Consider the following 21,213-nt stretch of genomic DNA (forward strand, 5'->3'; position numbering starts at 1 on the left):
CCTTGCTCCGCGGCCCCCACCCTCCGCCCCTTCTTCCTGCCAGAGCTGTGCCAGCAGCGATCTTTCGAGCGCACAGAAACGGCAGTCCCAGCGAAGGCCAAAGCTCATGCCACGCCAAAAGCATTTAGTTTCTTCAGGACCGGCTGTGAATGGATTGTGAAGCCCAATGAAGCCCACGTGGGTCATAAGCCTGGATTTTGTCGCCTCGATTGCCTCAGCTGACCCTAGCAGAAGCCCAGTCAAAGGGGCGGCCCCGCACCTCTCAGGGAGTTGATATGCAAAATAGTTACGTCAGATGATGGGGGCGGGGCACGCCCGGGTTGAGTGGCAGCAGCTTTTGCTGTGGGAGGAGGCGCGAGAATCAGCCTGGTTCAGTGACTGAGACAAACTGGAGGTGAGAGGAGCTGTCCACTGTGCTGTCGGTGCTGAACCTGGGACGCGAGCAGACGGGTTGCTCCAGCACCTCGAGGCAACGCCCTCTTGCACTCTCTGTGCCCTGCGGGACCCGCTTCACCAGCAGGACCTTATCAACTTGACAAAGGAGTGTGGCGTCGGACGTGGGAGAGAGTCCTCTGTTTGCCACCTAGGCGCCCATTCCAGCGTGACTTTGGAGATTTCTATAGTTTTAGACCAAACTATTTTCCTCTTTTCCCAGCTAAAACGAGCTTTTAGGTTTTTTTTAACTGTTGTTATTATTGTGATTTATATATCTACACCATTTAAGAATCTTTCTGGGAGACTTTTTGACTCTTAAAATAAGGTAAGAAAAAGAATATTGTTATGAAATATTACAAAGGGGGGAGGAATGCAGTGTGCCATACAAAAATTTAAAAGCAAGTTTTTTTTCCTAATCTGAAACAGGACTTTTGGCAATGATTTCAATAATTATTTTAATAATTACTATTATTATTTTTATGACAAGAAAAGCTACTGGTGTTTAATAACTGAATTCTATAGGGGAAGTTGAGGGGTTTGGTTGTTTTGTGAAGTTAATGTCATCAGGTTACCTTCTGCTTAATATACATAAATATTTGTAGAGCAACACTTCCAGCACGGCTCAGGAGACAAGAACCATTCAACGCAAGCCCCAAATATGTTAGTAAATTTCAGTGAATAAATCAACCAACAAGTTGTTTAAAACAAATGCAATCTTGAAAAAATATTTGAGTGGTCTAATCTCTGATTAATCAATATTACCTCTGGTATCTACAGCATAGACTGCAAAGTGCAGAGCTCTCTTAATATTTTTGGAGGGGAGGTGGTAAGGATAAGAGCATTTATATCCTGTTGGGTTCATTTAGATGTGTTGTTATGCAGTAGAACCAAATAAAACTTGTGAAACTCAGTCTCTGAGAATTCTACACCCCAAGGTCATGTGTATTTTCAAGTTGGGGGCTGTTTGTTCTTTTATTGACTAGTAAATGCCATCCCCTCCCCACCCCCTCAGGTTAGAGGTGGATGTAAATGGGAAGCTCTGATTTAATAATACAGTATTAGCTTGTATTATAGTCGCTACTGCTGTTGGTAATTGAATGGAACTGGGAAGCGTGGGCTGAGAAAATGTCTCGCTATTTCAGAAATGTTTAACCTCTTGCATGTTTAACAGAGAGCTTTTCTCTACTTAGGAGGTTTTCTTTTGAAGCTGTGTTCCTTTTGTCAATTGATAGTGTGTTTTGAGTGTGTATGAAGAAAGAATTCAGTATAGAAAACCACTGAACAGTACTTCCTATAGTGAACAATTATTAAATAATAGAAGTTAACTGCTGCTCTATGTATTTCTTATCACTATTCATGACTATCTGTAAAGTCTTTATTTGTCTGATACACAAATAAACACTTTATTTGTCTGATAAATAGGATTATGATTTTTCATTTATCTCATTTAGTGGCATTAGATTAAGGATAAATTATAGCTGGAAAGCCATAGAGGGGAGGGTTTACATTCCAGGGAGAGAGTTCAGGTTGCAACTAGACATCCTACCTTAATAGCAATGTGTAAAATATAAGCTGTTTCAGACTTACTAAGTATTGTTCAACTGACTAGAGCTATGTTTTTCAGCAACTAAAGAGTATACTAAGTTAAGTTTATGTATTTGTATATTTTTTAATTATTGTAAACATTTCTACTCTAGTGGCATTACACTTACCAGTAAGAACTTTAGCTTTAAAGTTTAGGATATAAAATAATTCTTCTATGTAGCAGTTTTTCATTTTATTTACAGCACAGTACTACATCAGTGATAGTTACAAGAAATGGATATTATTACAAACACTAGAGGTTAAATGTAAATCCCCTTAAGTTGTTGACATGTTTTACCCCAAGCAGATTGTTCTTCGGAGGATTCCTGTCAGTCATGTGATCTAACATTAAATATTGATATGAAATTTTTAAAGACTAAGCAGATAGAGAAGCAAAGGAGGAAATATATGCAATACTGGGCCATGAAACTTCCACTTACACAGCCTCCCTTAAATTAATATAGAACGATTCTTCTCTTCTATACATTTTTAAATTTTCTTTTTAAAACTAATTATATGGGTATACACACCCAAAGTATGGAATATCCAACAGAATTATGGCTTCTTTTAATTTCAGTTTTCTTCCCATTGCTATATTGAAACATCTATATTTTTAAATTTTATAACTTACTTGAAAGGCAATAACAGAAATAAACACTAAGTTCACCTAAATGTATTTTAGTATCTCATTGACTTCTTTTTACATAAAGTTTCCCAAGATGTATGTCTACATTTGAATATAAACAGTTCTCTTGAACTATAGTATCTGGAATTCTTTCAGGTGAAGTTTAGTGTTATCACAGTGAAATGGTTAAGTACTAAAATTAAAATATGCTATTGGCAATCGTGAAACTAATAAGGTAGATTCAATCAGATTGCAAATTTAACATATTAGATACATTTTCCCTGATTCTTTTTACCTATTTAGCTTTTATATATTAGTTCTGAGGTAAAGTAAAATTAGGTGACTATCATAAGCCCAAATTTAGCATATAGAGGATACTGTTTGGATATAGAATATGATTCTTACTGTAAACAAATAAAATTGCCAACTTTGAAGACACCTATTAAAGATAGTCAAGTGTGGTGTCCCTTCATAAATATTTTGCTGCACAAAGAAAATGGCCATATTTTGGAGTTACAACTTGTCCATGTGAAATTCAAAAGGATATTCAATAGCACAGTAGGTAGCCTGCCAGAAAATGAATTCATTTCATTGCATAGGTACAAGTATATACAGCACTTTTTACTTCAAGCTGATGAAGTTTACAAAGTCTATAGAAAGATCATTGAAATAATTTAATTATATGTCTCACGACATTCTCAAGTTGCCTTAATTGCTTCTCAGTTTCTTAAATCACATTAATCGAGACAAAAATTTAAAAATGATATTGCTGGACAGATATTTTTTCTTACAGATAAGATGAATAACAGTCGATACTTAGTTATATATAAGGCAAAGGTGAAACAATTTGGGTTTTCTGTTATCAAGGCTATAGCTTTCTTTTTTTTTATCTATTTACTAAACATGTACAATGGAGAATTAAATAAAGTATAATAAACCTGAAGTATGCTAAAACATTTTAGTGAATTGACTTTTTAAAAGTAACTTTTGACTTTATACTTAAAAGATTATGGGAGTAATAGCTTATTGAGAATTGTCTTTCAATAATGACCATTTTTCATGTTTAATGCTTGTTTATGAGATCAAACACCTTCAATAATTTGTTTCTATTAGTTCTGCTCCAAATCTCCAAATATACTTCTAGCATTTTTAAATATTTAATGTATTATAATGTTCTAAAGGCTCTTGTGAACTAATAGTTCAGAAAAAATAGTTCCTGTTGTTAACATTATTGTAACAGCCATGTGACCAATTATCTTTTACCAAACAGACATAATTATCTTCTGCCTCAACACCTCCAATGTCCTTTGGGCACAGACTAGTTAGGGTGAGCTATAGGGTCCCTTGTGGAGAATCATAGTTTTACCATTAAATTGGTCACCACACCATGCAGCAAAACAATTGGTCCCTTTGTGCTTTAATCATCCTGCCGTTGAGGAAGTTAATATTATTATAGTAAATGATATAGTATTTTTGATAAATTCAGAATTCCAATGAATCTTAATATGGGTTTTTTAAAGAGAAGGAATTAAACAATAGTATAAGTGCGTGATATAATGAATGTATATATGTGTACATCGTATGTGTGTGTGTATACATATATATTTCTTGGTAAATTATGTTCTACCATAAACATCCAATGGGAATTATATTGAACATGCAAGTCAAGAAATGTTACTTAATACAAAAATAATTTACATAACAAGCTGAAATACAATATATAATTTTAGTGGCAAATGTGGCTTTTTTGTTACTGTTATTATAATTTAGGCTGTTATGCTTTAGCACACACCAGGTTTTTTGCCACAAAAATGTCATTCATAAGCTCTCAGGCTGATTGGCAAGGGAAGGGACAATTGGAAATGAAAATTTTCCAGGAATAAGAAGCAGAATGGCTGTGTACATAATGAGGAGTTTATATTACCACAGTGTTTCTGAAAAAAATATGAGTGCTGATAAGGATTTGAAAGTTTCTTTCTCCGAAAGAGATATATCAGGCTTACCTCCTATATTTCTCGGTAATAAGCCATGCACTTCTAAGGGGTAGAGCCTGGATATTCTTATACCTAAGATATTTTTATTCTTTGTATATCAATGTTTCATGCATGGATGTGTTAAAATGTGGGAAGAAGAGCAGCTTCTGAACTTTCTTGCTTTAAAACAAGTAATTAATATTAATTTAATGTGGGTTTTGGTATCAAATTATGTAAATCTCTAAAGCAAAGTAGTTGCTTAGTTCATTTGCATGTCAATACAGATAATATTATTCCAACTCATAACTGACTCATAACACTGCTAGCAATTCTAAAACACAATGCAAAAGATTTGAAAATACTTTTTCATTCAGTTTTATTTAAATATATCCATTGTAATTCACAGTTAAGAAAAACTTACTTTAGTGATATATTTTCTCTGTGTAAATAGAACTAAGGTAGCAATTAAAACACACATAGAGGCAATTAGAACATACAAGCCTGATCTGTGTTCCCCAAAGATGATGATGAAATGGAAATAGTTTGCCTTTTGTGATTCGACTTCCACAAAACACATTTGGTACTGTTTTAATGACCACCAAGTAATTATTTGTTCTAATTTCTAAAACCTTCAAGGTAAAGTTTTTTTACTAACAAGAAGTGACAAATGCCCCCATGTACACTGTAGGTATGTGCCCCCTTTTTCAGAGCTACAGTAATGCTGTGATCCTGACATCAACCAGAGTCTGAACCACCTCATTTAGGAATAAGGAGAGGTCCCATTTATCTTTCCGAAGAAAGAGTGATTTGCTACTAGTAAATGCATTTGCTGTCTCATGGCAAATTACCTATTGATACTTGAGCAAAAAGACTTTGAGCCTGGATTTACAGAAAAAAAGATACCATTCAAAGTGTTAATATATTACTCTTTAATATATATTTTAATATATTTATTCATATATATTCATATTTTATACATATATGTTTTACTCAGGCCATTTTATCTACATTAAGTCTTTTAGCATTTGTGTAACTGTGGAAAACATTCATGTTACCTTCATTTCAGATAGGAGAAAGCAGAAACTCAGATCAAAGTTGTCTACCTCCTAGGCTCCTGCATGTGCTCACACAACCAGGAACAGGTGGATTAGACAATCAAACCTGGCTCACTCCTTCTGCAGCTATGCTGTGCACTTCCAGCACCTTTGTTTAGGACAAATATTCAACTGGCTGTGTCTTAATTAAAATTACCCATTTTCTGTGAGACTTTCTTTACTAAATATGAATGCATACTTTGCCCTCTTTCTTCAAGTCTTCCCTTAATTATTAGATTATATTGAAATGATTTTGTGGTATTTTTTATTTAGTATACAAACTTTAGAATGTTAATACCAAAGGTTTTAAGAAGTTTTTCCTCTGTATTTAATGTTAGAGAGATGCTACATTATTCTATTTCATAGACCATTAATAATAGTAGGGGCAGGCAATAAGTAGAATGAGAAACAGTAGAATGGAGTAGTTAATGGTTCCTAAGTTTTAGTTTTTTTCCCTCTAAGAAGTTTACTGAATATCAAATACAAATGCATCTTGAGCTTCAGCTCACTTCAAGCAATTACCACTTGTGCTATCAACTGGTAGTCATTTAAACCTTCAGACTAGTTACCTACTAATATTTCAAATGGTCTGTGAGATCAAAATAAAATTAGTTTTGAAGCACAATACAAAAAGAGATAGTCTAAAATGGGCTCTTGAACACTTAGGAAACATTAAATACTTCATTTATTGTTTTTTATTCTACTTGAGGTACAAAGGGAAATACTGACCACCAATTGATGTTCTTTGTTTTCATATAGCGTTAAGGTCACTGAGTATGAGAAAAGGTGAGTACTGGTGGCAGTAATTATAACACAGTTCCTAGGTGAGCCACAGAGTTGCATCAGATTCCCTAGTGAATCCTCATTATCCAAGTTTTGGGCTGTCCTTATTAAATGGATCCCAAAGGAGGTAGAAAAGTTTGATTTATAGAGAAAGTTACTTAAAAGTGTAAGATTTATAGGGTTTTTTATCAAATATTTTACATATTGGTTAGCAATATCCAGTGTTTTACTTTTGAAATGAAGACTGGTATAAAAGTTGTTAATCTTGAATTCCAGCACCATTTTGTACACTATTCATTTGACTCACTCTTCCTCATTCTCTGTGGAGCCCTGCAGGAAGACCATTCACCCCAACAGCTACAATTATTCTCTCTTCACAGATATCTTCCAAATATATAGCCCTGGCCCAGATTTGAACTCCATTAATGTATTTACAAAGGGCTGCTGGACATTTTAACTTTGATTTCATGGTGACAGCATAAACTCCATGAACTCATCATCTCATGCCTAACATGGTCCCTCATCTTAATGTTTTTGCCTGTCAGTTAATGACACTTTTTCTGTTCACCAGCTCTGAAAAATTCATAGATGTTTTAAACTTACATCATTCTTACTATACTATATGCAGTGACTCCCCAAGTTTTGATGTTCCTCCCTTTGTAACATAGCCTTTATTGAATTCTCTATTTTCTATTCCTTCATCATATCATAAGATTTTACCTTACCTAGGGCATCCCATCTCAATCAGAATTATTTTGACACTCTCTACGTTGATTGTTTCTTCCTGCAGTAATAATAATTAGTGATATTAATAGCAAGCACATTTTTTGGTAATTCCTAGTATGCCATACAATATGTTAATTTTTATAAGTAGTAGTATATTTTATATGCAGAATGCTATTCATAGAGATAGATAGTAGATAGTGAAAGACCAAAGCTTAAAGAGCTCAATGCTGCCCACAGAGCTTGGACTCAAACCAAACTCTGTCTGAAACCAGCTGCATGATAATCCTCATGCTTTCCCGTTGCACACTTCATACCTCTTCTAGATTTCTCTCAGTTAAAGTAAGCTTTTAAATGTCAGTGTGTTCTTCAGAAATCATCCGTGAATGTCTAATTTTTACTGTATCAAGTTGAAATTCTCTACTTGTTGTTAAGATCCTTCTTTCTGGTTCTATAGCCTGACTTTCAATTTTCTCATATGTGCAATGCACAGATGTAAAAGAGAGACTGGTCAAAATATAAAATCTGATCCTTCCCTCTCCAGAAAACCAATACCTTGACCATTGCCTTTTCAAGTATCTCCACCTACATCTCACTCCTCTATTTCTAGCCAAGTTTTTCATAGTATAAGAGCATATTGTGCTCATATGTGCTTTTCTGAGTCTCTAGTTTTTGTTGCAAGTAATGTCATGTTAGTGCCACCCTGGACATTACCAAGATATCTATTTTTCTTTACATGTATGTAGTTGTTTTCTATTGTTGCTTAAAACTTACCATAACCTCAGTGGTTTAAACATTTATTATCTAACAGTTTCCATAAATCACAAGTCTGGGAACAGACTACCTGGGTCTTCTGGCCAGATAAGAATTTCACTGATACCTTCAGTTTCTTTCTTTTTTTTTTTAATGTTTATTTATTTTTGAGAGAGTGAGAGAGAGAGAGAGAGAGAGAGAGAGAGTGCACAAGTGGGGGAGAGGCACACAGAGAGTGGGGGAGGCACAGCCTCTGAAACAGACTCCAGGGACTGAGCTGTTAGCACAGAACCCGATGTGGGGCTCAAGCCCCCAAACCGTGAGATCATGACCAGAGCCAAAGTTGGACACTTAACCAACTGAGTCACCCAGGCGCCCCTGATTCCTTCAGTTTCTGACCTATAGATCCACTTTTAAAAGGCCCACCTCCTTTGTCAGGTCCAGCTAGAATAATCTTTTTTAATATACATAAAGTCAGCCTACTTGGAACCTTAATTATATCTTAAAAATCCCGCCTTTCTGTTAAACAATGTAACCATAAGAACAATATGTCACCTTTGTCATATTCTATTGGTCAAAAGCAGTTTAAAGGTTCTGCCTACACACAAGGTAAGATGATGATACAAGAGTGTGGGTCATTGGCATTCATGTAAGCATACTGCCTATCATACCTGACTCAAATCTGCCTGAACGTTGGACTATTTCTCTACTGCTGTTATACCGCTAATTCCCAGCATTTATGACCTACGCGAGGCAGTGAACAGTCTGGTGTGGCCTTTGGAGTTTTTAAATGTGTCTTAGGTTGTTGTTTCTTATAAATCTTAAATTCTTTTTAAAAGAAGAACCCTAGGAATCCCTTCCATGTGGGCAAAACATTATAGTTTAATCATTTAATATACATATTTTTGTATAATCCTCATTGAAGTTGATTCTTTTTTGTATTTGCTTCTGTTATGTAGTGTTTTGTATATTTAACGGATTGACTTTTGTACAATGATTTTGTACATGCATGCTTATGGATTGGTTAATGGTGTTAGATTTTAAATTTTGTTTATCTACTCTTTATTTTTTTTTGTCTTTGGTTTTTAAAGAGTTGAAAACTACACAACAGGTTTATTGTTATTATCTTATTTTATGCAACTTAGGATCTTTCAATGCAAATTGGGGATTTATACTTAATATAATGTTTTAGAGAACACACAGAAATTATGTAGAAAGTGAAAATGATAGTTACATTTGATTTTTAGAAGAGTACAAAATTTATTTATATTTACTTTGAAAGAAAAACTTTCCATTTTAAAAGAGTGTCATTTTCAAAATAAACATTAAAATAATTTAAAGGGCACCTGGGTGGCTCACTTGGTTAAGCATTCGACTTTGGCTCAGGTCATGATCTCACGGTTCGTAGGTTCAAGCCCTGCGTTGAGCTCTGTGCTGACAGCTCAGAGCCTGGCGCCTGCTTCAGATACTTTGTCTCCCTCTTTTTCTGCTCCTCCCCAGCTTGGTCTCTGTCTCTCTCCCTCTCTCTCTTAAAAATAAACATTAAAAATTTCAAAAGAATGTCATTTTCAAAAGAATATCACATTTATGATACTAATAATTTTGTTCTTATTAATTTGTCTAAAGATTGGTTAATATTTAGACAATTACTTTATTAACATTTATTATAGAAAACATTTATTTCACTTATATACTTTATAGTTTATATACAATTCAGATAATTTTATCTTGATAAAAGCTAAAATTAATTAGTATATACATTCAATTTTTAATTTTAATAAACAATAATGTTCTTATAACATAAGTATTTCACTAATACTGATTAAGTGCCTGCTGTGTTTCAGATGCCCTTTTGGGTGCTGGGAATTGAGTGAGAATGATAGAGACAAAGTTGCCACTCTAATCATTCTGTGGAAAGAGAGACAATAAGAAACTAATATAGACAGAGGATCATGTCTATTATTGATAAGTGTCATGATCAAAAGTAAACCAGGTAAAGGAATATGAAGGAAAAGGAATGGTATCTAAGGTCGGGGTTCTCTTGGGGTGTCCACTCTGGCATTTGGTGGCCTCCATTTCGTAGTTTCAGATGTTGACATTACTTATGGGTGTTGTGAATAATGCAACGTGGGAGCATAAGTAATATCTCTGAGATCCTGCTTTTAGTTCTTTTGGATAAATAGCCAGAAAGAGTTGGATCAGTTCATCATATGATAATTCATTTAATTTTTACTTCTTATTTTTAAAGACTATCCACACTGTTTTCCATAGTGGCTATACCATTTTACATTTCTTCCAAGGCTGCACAGGGTTTTTGTTTGTTTCTTTGTTAGTGTTTGATAATAGATCTCCTAACAGCTGTGAGGTGATATCTCAGTATGGTTTTGATCTGCATTTCCCTGATGATTAGTGATGTTGAACAATTTTTCATGTATCTGTTGGCCATCTGTATGTGTTTTCTTAGAATATTTTTATCATTTCTGAATGTCCAATTATTGACAAAATCCAAAATGCTCTCATCATGAAAAAATTATTCTTTTTATTTATGTATGTCTTATTAATGAAGATTAGCATCCTTCTTTGCTTGGCACTACAATATATGTGAAATGTGTTATTTAACTTTTCTTTCCAGTTTTAAATATACCATATGGAGAATATATTGCAACTAAATTCTAAGATTTAAAAGCTAATTTTTAAAAGCTCATTTGTACTCTTGGTGCATCATACACTTTATTTGTTCAGAACTGCATATTCTTTCATAGAAAACTTAAGTGCTCTAAAATCTGTGTTCCACTGAGGCAAAGATCCACTGAACTGATATTTGTAGCAATTGATTCATTATCTTAAACACTATGGCATTATTAGGGAAAGAGAAATGCTTAGCATGCCTTTTGGGTTTGTGCACATGCTTGAGAAACCACAGTGTTCATTAAAAAATGTGACATCATGGGACCATGTAAGGAAAGAGGAAAAGAAAATAAGTGAGATATAAATACATCCAGAACTTTATGAAATAAATACAACAATTGCGTGAACAACATCTTAATCCTTTGGAAGAGCCTCAAAAGTTAGTAAATTTACAATAAAAAGTAAGGCTTGAAAGAACTTGCACAAATTGTGGCAGTGCTTTGCCTAAATTACTTCCTTTGGTGAGATTTTTCATGAAGTCTTAAGTAAGTGAGCTAAAATATTTTAAAATGAAGTTTAAAAAGCTCTAGAAATGCTCTGTATTTTATGTCTACATATTTATAATTAAATGACAACAAAGATTTCAACTGTATGTCCTCTATGACTGTTTCTTTTAGCAAGTGTCCTATTTCCTGTTTCCTGAGGGCTGAGTATGGGGAAAGTCTTTCACTGAGTTTGTTTTCCTGTCTGTGCACAAATAGTACGATTTAACTGATAATGTCTGGAGTAGAAGTCTGTGCCCAGCTGTGAAAACTGCACTTAAAGCTACCACTCGACTGGACATCTTGATAATTATATATGTTTTGTTAAACACATCGGTCAGGTTAACAACTGTCTAAAATACAGTAGAGGGAGCTCAAGAAGGCATTAAGGATATTTTGATACTCACTTTCTAAAGTCAGTATGCTTTCCCTCAATAAATGGTTTTTTTCATATATAGGAAACAAAAGTATCCTTAATTGAAAAATAACCTTTTGAAGTTGTGAAGTTCATGGCTATTTAAACACTTGAAGAAGCTTCCCATTTCCCCCTATTTTTTGTCCTGTTTTAAAGACCCCACTCTGTGATTCTGAGGCTTTACTGTCCCAGTTTTTAGATCTCTGCCCAGAGTTGTTGATCCAAAAAAAAGAACATGAAAACTAGATGCCTAGTATTCAGAGACTTAAATAAGTATTAGTTGGCTTAAATTAAATTAAATCTGTGATAATCTTAAAACTAAGTCTGGTCTTATCCTAAAATGTTACTGGTTAGCTTAAATACACTGAACTTAAACATATTCTATGCATCCTTCTAGAAATTTCAAAAACTGGCACAAAGATAAAGGACATCCATCTGCAGAAACTCTTAAACAGACCTGATATTTTCATTTAGCAACTTTATACCAAGAGCCAGGTCCTGTATTTATATATTTCATAAATTTGAAAGCAGCAACTCAGGCTATTTTTGATTGGGACTTTGCTCCAGGAATTTCCAGTTTTGCTGAAAATATAAAACTGGCTAATTTAAAACATTTTTTCAAATTAAAATTTTAATTTTTTCCTATCTATCCCAAGAGTTCAACTGAAAACCTACCATGCTGTAAGAATGAGCTATTACATAACAGCATCATTGAAAAGGAAGGAAAATTTTATTATTAGCAACTTCTTAACATTGCTTCAGTATTATTGAGTCCTTAATGCTAAATTAATAGAGTCTTTCCTTGTATAATGACATTTTTGGAATTAATTGCCATTTTCCATAGGACATTTAAATTTAATAGCAGCATATGTGATTTATTGAAATCATATTAAATTTGCATTTTAGTAAAATTTATATATTATTTTCTATTGCTTAGCATGCAGTTTTCATATAAATGCTGAGTGATCTATAAACTTTTGAAATGCTTGAAATTCATTCAAAGTTTTTATTGTTATTTCAAAATTTCCCCAGACGTTGAATTACGTGGTTAAATCACCTGATCATAGTTAAATTTAGAAATGGCTAAATCTGTTTTAGTGTCTATAATGATTACTATAGATTTAGGCTAGTAATGTTTGAGATATTTGGTCACAGTGTTTCATGTTGTGGTTTGTTAATTTAGCAGTGAAAATTACACTTTCTATATTTCTGCTTACATTTGCTTATTAGTGAATGTGATAGTTTAATGTTTTCTAAAGTAATTCTTCTGTTGTAAATTTTCTCTGTATGTCTTTTGGCCATTAATCTAAGAGAACCTTAACTTGATTTTACAAAATCAATGAAAATTGAATTCTTTGAAATATATTATTAATTGAGCAATTATTGGGCCTCAAGCCTGATTCTAGACACTTTAATTATTTGACTCCAACTTTAGAAGAGCTTTTAAGGTAGAACAGAGGTTGAACTGAGGGCTTCTGGGCAGGGTAAAGACCACACTATCACAGATGCAGACCTCCCAGGCTCAAAGCTCTCCATGCTGTATGACTACATATTAAGAATTCTATAATTTTAGTTTACCAGTTTTCATGCAAGCTGTTTTTTTTTTTTTCAATGTCTAAAGCCTTCAGTAAAATACCTTAGGCCCAGAAAGTTTTTATCAGAAAACACTAGGGTTTCTCAAGTACATAAGATTTCTTCAAAGTGACTCCTTTGTTAAATATCCAAGATTCTAAACAAAGACACATTATTCCAATGCAGTCCTGATTATTCATTATTTTTTAATTAAGAAATTCTCAAGTTTTTCAAAAGCAAAGCACAGTGAATGAAAACTTTCTGTAAATTATATGGAAAATAAAACTAAATTTATTAATGCAATTTTATCTTTTTTTCCCTCTAAGCTTTATCACTAAATGATGGAATATGAAAACTTCTATTTCTGGTATACTTTAAGTATTTTATCTTAGGAACGTGTCAGACTAGACATTATATTGAAGCTGACTTACAGATTAAATAAAAACATAAACTGGCATTTTACAGGAACAATAATATTTAAAAATTTTTTTCTAATAAAAGTTAAATAGATGTATATATATATCAATGCATATAAAAATGCATATAAAATTAACTGAATCTACATTGATTTTCAGCAGGTGGAATCTCTATTATCATCTAGTATAATAATGGGAAAACAAAAATTAAGCAATTTTATTTTTTTTAACATTTATTTATTTTTGAGAGACAGAGAGAGACAGAGCACGAGTAGAGGAGGAGCAGAGAGGGAGGAATGCACAGAATCAGAAACAGGCTCCAAGCTCTGAGCTGTCAGCACAGAGCCCAACGCGGGGCTTGAACCCATGAACTGTGAGATCATGACCTGAGCCGAAGTCGGATGCTCAACCAACTGAGCCATCCAGGCGCCCCTAAGCCATTTCATTTATGTAGGATTAGATTCAGCTGTGTATGGGTTTCCTTCCAGTCAGTGCACACTTCCAGATTTTTGGGTACAATCCTGAACGCGATAGTTTCAGTCACTTCATTGGGGCTTTCAAATACTAGAACTCTATTTATTAGTCTTAGACCTGTAATTGCATAGCAAATGGTACAAACACAAGGTTTTGGCTTTGAATTTGCAGTATTATTCCTGACCCAAGCTTTGGTAAAATACTGTTTAATATGTTTAATGTATATGCTTTTCAGGATGGGTAGTACATATGATACTTCTTAAGAGTTTACCCCTTGTAATCATTATAACACTTAGAGTTAATTACAAATTATATAAATCATATTCATTTGTATGGTGGTTTGGTAGTAATTCCTTTGGAAATACAAGCTAGTACCCAAAATGTGGTACTAAATCACATGGACTTCAAGAAATTTCATATCATTTTTTGGCTACGTTGTGGAATACTTTTACATGTTTAAGATAAAAATGATTATCTCTGTGAAGGGTGAACTATATTTATGATGATTTATTATAGGCAGTGAATAATTATATTTACCTTGATATAGGTAGTATTCTCTAAAACTCTCAGGTCAGTTGGAATTTTTATACCTATTAATATGTAGATAAGTATATTTGCAATGGAGTGTTATATTGATATATTAAAAATTGAAGATCCACTAGAGTCATGCATCTACTGAATATAATGGTTGAAAAGCTCTAAATTGGAGACATAATACAAAAGGAATTTAGGATGACACAATAATTATCACACTAAAAATATCAATAGTGCATTTTATCTCACTTTATTTTGATTTCTTAATGATAAACTACTTGTGGTTATCAGAGGGAAGTATTGGTTAACTAGTACAGAATAGTCTTTCACAAAGTCATCCAATATGATAAAGTTCTGATAGCCTCAATTTTAAAGTGTTTATTATTTTAGATATTAAATTTAGTTAAATATTGATCATAATCTGCCATTTTCTAAGTATGTCAGATTGTGAGTTAGGTGATGATTAGTTGTACAGGTATGAATTCCTGTCATTTACCTAAGTGGTCTGTATAGTTAAAACATGTGAACACACATGAATAAAATATAGATATACTAAGGAAACAATACAAAAAATAAAAAATGTTTCCAGAAAATCTCCTCAGAGAAAGGATAGTGAACTGATACCTAGTAGAATTTTAACTTAAACAGTGCACAGATATGTGAATCCAATTGGGATTTATCACTCTATTTTGAATTTTCTCACAACAGTGGAGTGAATTTATCATTCTGTACTACAAAAAAATCTTGTATCATTTATTATAGGACACAGTTGGAAAATAAATAAGCATCAAAGCACTACCATAGATTTAAAATCCAATTTTTGTCTGTTGTGAAAAGAGTTCCTTGTGAAGTGCTTCTTGACGTTGGACGTGACTGGTATTATTTGAAAAGCAACATTTCAATGTTAGGTTGGTGGAGTGACCCAGAAAGATAAATTTAGAAACTATGGCTCAGTTGTTTAAGCATTGGATTCTTGATCTCAGCTCAGGTCATGATCTCATGGTTCGTGGGATCGAGTTCCACATTGTCATCAACTTGGAGCCTGCTTGAGATTCTCTCTCCCCCTTGCTTTCTGTTTCAACTTTCTCTCTCTCAAAATAAATATGAATGAAATTAAAACTACTTTAAAAAAATAAACTAATTCCCAGATAAGAATATTTACAAAATTTTGAACAATGAAACTTAGACAATAAGTGAGGTCACAGTTAAGAAAGGTCTACAGAAACATCATCACTGTCATGTGACATCCTCAAGGGAAATTAGGTAAAATTAAAGGACTCAGAATAAAGCCTGGGCTTTATTAACCTTAGTTAATAGTAATGTATCTGTGTTGGTTTATTAATTGTGGCAGATGTGTCATACTAACAATGTATTTACAATGGGGGACACCAGGTATTGGTTGGGAATATGGTTACTATATGGCATGGTGTATGAACTATCGCTGTAACTTTTCTGTAAATCTAAAACTTATCCAAAGGGCTAGTCATTAAGATATTATGAAAAGAAGGTCATTTTAGTTATAGATATAGTGATTTATTTTATTGGTAGTTAGTAATTTTATGTATAAAGAGCATAGAAATTATAATAGAAAATTATTACTAAGGAATTTACTCTAGAAAGGAAATGTTGTATTGTTTCTTCCAGTAGAATAGAATCACCCTAAAACTTTACACTTACTTCAATTAAAGAGGGACTTTCCTTCAGATAAATTGATGATACATAGCCAGATAGAGACATAGAGAGATAGAGATGATATAGATACATATATATCCCCATTCAAGTGTGAGAAAGAAAATGATATTGGCACTTAATGGGTTAAGGTTAAGGGTACAGAAAATCAATTTTATTTCCTTCACTGTCTTGCTATAAGAATAAGGAATTATTACATTTAGATGTATTTCAGTAATAAAAATTAAAATCTTAATTACTATAGTGCATTTACTTTATATCTTAGTTAAAATACAGCATAAACTATTTTAATATGTTCACAGAAATTTAGTATAAAATACTTCATTTAAAAATCACTTATTTTTGAAAAAAAATTTTTTTAAAAATCACTTTTCCAGAAAGTTTAGGAAATTTAATATAGTCTTACCTCCAGTCTTGAAGAATGATAATATACATTATGATAGTATAAACTTTACAACATAAAAGGTCCAAAAGGGTACCTGGCTGGCTCAATTGGTAGAGCATGCAACTCCTTGATCTTGGGGTTATAAGTTCAAGTTCCACTTTTGGGGTAGAGTTTACATTAAAAAAATCCTGAAGTATGGTAAGAATTAATGATTCTTACCAATATTTTACTCTCATTACTATTTGAGCATATATAGAGATTACACTTGTTGCATCCTCCCGAAGTTATTAGATATGGTCATGTGACTTGTTTAGCCAGTGAGAAGGGAGTAGGCATAACAGAGACACCTCTATATAACAGTATTTAAGAGCTGGTTCCTGATTATGTTTTATTCCTTTGTAATGCTATATCTGATTCCCATGTTGAAATGAGAGTGTAATAAGATGGAGAATTATCAGTTTATTTTATTTTATTTTTTTAGTAACTCCTCAAAAAGACTTTTTTTCCTGCCAACTATCAATGGATATATAGCACAGGCAAATATTTACTTTGAAAAACAAATAGGTTTCTGAGACTTAGAATTGTTTGTTAGGTAACATCGGCATCTAGACTATAAATATGATATAAATATCTCTATAAACTTGCACTTTTATAGATAATTTAAAAATAACATTTTATTTCTGCCATACTTACTGGTAATACTCTATGCATTTTGGCCTAAATGTTTCTAAGTACGTATTTTGATTTTTACTTCTTAAAACCAATAAAGAAGCTGAGATAATTACAATATTTCTATTTCTTTGTTAAAAAAATAAATTGCAATATTTTATGTGTATAATTATTTTTAAAGTATTTATTTATTTTGATAGAGAGAGAAAGAAAGGCAGAGACAGAGGCAAAGAGAGAGAGAGAATCCCAAGCAGGCACTATGCTGTCAGCACAGAACTTGACGTAGGGCTAGAACTGGCAAACCATGAGATCATGACCTGAGCCAAAAATAAAGAGTCAGATACTTAACCAACTGAGCCATCCAGGTGACCCATTGAGTCTTCTATTTTTATATGTAAATATGCATGTTTGTGTGGATTTGCACTTGCGTGTTTGTTTGTATGAGTGTGTGAGTACTAGATGTGCGTTACTCAAAATGCTGTTGTATTATATAAAAATTTGGTTTTCAAAATTCTTTTGAGGATTCTCCTTAATTTACAAATGATAACGATAATTCTGTGTGGATATCTGTGATTTAGAATTAACTTCAAATTCTAATGTATATGCAACCATTTTTATTAAAAAATCCCAAAACAAAAAATAAATTTATAAAACTAACAATTTAACAAACCAGATTACAATAATTTGTAAGCAGATTTTACCTTGTTCATTTTCTGTATTGGCTCCTTGATGAAATATGCATACACTTTTTCCTAATGATCATGTTTGTCTAATCAAATTTTCAAAATAACCAGAATATTCTTCATGTTTACAACCTCATCACGATGAAGCACAACTTTGAATTTGGTGTCATTTTTCAGAGGTGACAAAGTTATTTACAAAATTAAGTTCAGTTTGATTCCATACTAATCACACACTCTGAGTGAGTGTATGCAACATAGTATACTCTGACATATTTGATCGTAATGAATGGAATACAACTCAAATAGTAATGTAGAAATAAATTTCCATTTGGAATAGCCTTGTGGGAGAAAAGTTCAAATTAAATCCTCTTAGTGCATTAAAATGCAAATACAGAAAGGCAATCCAATTGAGTTACATCTATAATAGAACATATAACACAAATGGAAATTCCTCCCAAATAATTAAGTTATAGCTATATAAATCACTGATGTGTGCATTTGAATTTTGTTCCTTTCGTGCATGCTTGAAAGTTCATTAACTTTGGATCACATTAGAATACGTTTTGTTTATCTCCTGCAGACCAGTCACTAGGCAAGTCCTTTCTCCTACTGAGGCCAATGAAGGCCCTTCACTGCATTTCATTGCACTCAAAAGATGATAACTAAAGCTTTGAACTCTATTAGCAGTTTCTGTTTTAGACATAATTATGGAATCTCCAAAACTGGGTCATCACCCTGGTAGTTTCAATGTCTTGAATTTTTTCAATAAATAGGTTTTACTCTAAACTATGCAAATATTGTGAGAACAGTAATTTTCATACACCAATTGTGCAGTCTTAAGAGAAAAAAATGCTTTAGAGAAAATTCTGTTTAGAATCTGTGTAACAGCAAATTTCCCCACGTGTGTGTTTGTGTGTGTTTGTATGTGTGTGTGTGTGGGTGTGTGTGTGTGTATCAGAAGTATTAGATTTGAGATTCTAAGTCTTACTCTTTTAAAATGTGTGATGATTTAAAGATTCAAGAACTCAAAAAAATATGCAACTTATAACCATGAAAACTGAGGTGCACTTGCAGTAAAAGGAAAAATGGAAAGAAAATAATATGCTTTAGTCATTTAAATTACCAATGATGCCAATTATATGCAATTAAGAAGGAATGTTAATGGTGATTTGACCACTAAACATATATAATATTGACTTTGGTACAAATTCTGATATTGAAAAATAATCATTTTTCAGATTTAAATTAAATAAGGAGCACTGGTAGGTAATAATGTGAATTCAAAATTAAAATTTTAAAGTAAAATAAAATTGAATTAAATAAAATTCAATTTGATTTACATTTATAAAACATGTACAAATACCTTATTTACAAATCAAACTATAGTCAATAAGTTTTAAAAGTGACTTTTGGATTATTGCAATTTAATATCTTATTCTAGAAACAAAATAACACAATTAAATATAAATTGCAGATGGTTACTTGAGGAAAGTGTAGATGTTGTTTGAGTTAGTATTTTTAATGTTGTATATCATTGGATATAAAGTTTTTAACAGAACATAGCCTATTTTAAGATTTTGCTGGGGCTCTGTCGGTTAAGTGTTCGACTTTGGCTCAGGTCATGATCTCAAGGTTCGTGGGTTCGAGCCCTGCGTCGGGCTCTGTGCTGACAGCTCAGAGCCTGGAGCCTGCTTCAGATTCTGTGTCTCCCTCTCTCTGCCCCTCCCCCACTCACGCTCTGTTTCTGTCTCAATAATAAATAAACATTAAATTTTTTTAATTGCTAAACAACTTTAGACATTGCTGTTGAGACTTTACCTGATGATAACAATTGGAGAAATATCTCAAGGATGAAGTAGTTGATTTTCACATTAAAAAATCAGAATACTACTAGTTGTCATCATATGAGAGCCTAACATCTGTCAAAACAAATCGTTAGGTATTACCCAAACATTATCTTATTTAATTCATACAACAAGCTGAAGCAGAAAGATGTTTAAGTAGTTTGACCAAAGATACATTGTTGATAATTGACAAAAGTCAAAATGAAGTTCATGCATATGAATGATAATGTTTGTTTTTTATCTTCTCCTTTAAAACAAAATCTTTGGAACATATCGATTACTGTATCACATCTTCTCTTAGCTATTCAAGGACATTGCTCTAAGGATTCTTTTCACTCTTCCAGTCTCATCAACTAGTTCTGCTGTTACTGGATTATTTTTATTAGCATAAAAGAATCATGTAGTTTTTCCCGTTTTTTTAAAATCAACAAATAAAACCCTTTTGACTATGATTATCCTTCATTCCATTTCTCTCCTTTGTTTTATGACAAAATTCCTTGTAAATCTCTACCACTATATCGAATTTCTGTCTTAAGATAAGTCCTTTCTTGAATCTACTTTACAAATCTTAGAAATCTACTCCAATTGAGGTCTGCATATCCTGCATGTTACTAGACATGTTGCTGTTTTTAGTCTTTAGCATGCTTGAACTATTAGATGATTTGTTATAGTCAATTTATTACTTCATTCTTCACACTTTTTCTTCATTTGCCAATATCCACATCCATTCTTTTTCAGGGATTTTTAGATGTCTTGCCTCTTTTTATTTCCATATGCAATTTAAAATCAGCTTATCAAGTTTTGTAAAGAACCCTATTTGAATTTTCATTGTAATTGTATTCATCCTATAGCTCAGTTTGAGGAATATTGGTATACTAATGACAGAGAGTTCTCCTCTTCAAAATACAGTCAGTGTTGCCATTTATTTAATATTGTTTAATGTTCTCAGTAAAATATTTAAACTTATTCTATAAGGGACTTTTCTATACTTTTAATAGTACTCTAAATGTTAATTTAAAAAATATATTTTCTAATAATATTGTGGCCAAAAGAATTGCAACTACATGTTGCATGTTGTCTTGTTCTTTTGGTCAGCAATACTTATTTATTCTAATAACCAAAATGTATTTGGCAATTTTTATATAGAGTTTCACATAATTAAAAATAGAATTTTGCCTTAACTTTCTGACTATAGGTTTTATTTTTTAAATTTTTAATAGTTTATTGTCAAATTGGTTTCCATACAACACCCAGTGCTCTTCCCCACAAGTGCCCTCCTCCATCACCACCACCTCTTTTCCCCCCTTCCCCTTCCCCTTCAACCCTCAGATCGTTTCAGTATCCAATAGTCTCTCAAGTTTTGCATCCCTCTCTCTCCCCAACTCTCTTTCC

General features: G+C 32.7%; 1 protein-coding gene across 1 annotated transcript in view; it reads left to right on the forward strand.

The window, feature by feature from the left end:
* Positions 1 to 396: 396 nt before the first annotated feature.
* Positions 397 to 21,213, forward strand: part of FSTL5 (follistatin like 5) — a 711,768-nt gene continuing 690,951 nt past the window's right edge. The window contains exon 1 of the mRNA XM_029939311.1: positions 397 to 760. The gene's annotated coding sequence lies outside the window, so the exon portion shown is untranslated. The remainder of the gene's footprint in view (positions 761 to 21,213) is intronic.

This window comes from Suricata suricatta, chromosome 1 (genome assembly GCF_006229205.1).
Source record: "Suricata suricatta isolate VVHF042 chromosome 1, meerkat_22Aug2017_6uvM2_HiC, whole genome shotgun sequence".
NCBI classification, from domain to species: Eukaryota; Metazoa; Chordata; class Mammalia; order Carnivora; family Herpestidae; genus Suricata; species Suricata suricatta.